This window comes from Bison bison, unplaced genomic scaffold (genome assembly GCF_000754665.1).
Source record: "Bison bison bison isolate TAMUID 2011002044 unplaced genomic scaffold, Bison_UMD1.0 scf7180017864461, whole genome shotgun sequence".
Lineage (NCBI taxonomy): Eukaryota > Metazoa > Chordata > Mammalia > Artiodactyla > Bovidae > Bison > Bison bison.
In genome coordinates, this window is record NW_011495023.1 from 8,202,763 (window position 1) to 8,203,119 (window position 357).

Genomic DNA, 357 nt, shown 5'->3' on the forward strand with positions numbered 1-357 from the left:
ACCGCTCCGCCCCTGGCCTTAGGGCGGGAGAGCCGCTGCGCACCCAGGACCCCAGGCCTGGCGGGACTCCAGCGCTTTGGCCAGCGCCCGCATCCCGGGCGGGTCCTCGGGCGCGGGGCGGGGCAGGGGCGGGGGGAGGGGAAGGGCCCGGGGCGTCGGTGGGGGCGGGTAGGGGTTGGGGCGCAGCTGCCGCGAGGCCGGCTCCACCTGAGCGCGGGTCCCCTGCGGCCACCGCCCGTCTGCGAGCTCGGGGACCCGGGGGACGCAAGCTGCACGCAGCTCGCCCATGCTGCAACAGAAGACGTGCCCAGGTCCCCCGCCTCCCTAAGTCTGTCGTCCCCGCTTTCAGGCTAACAA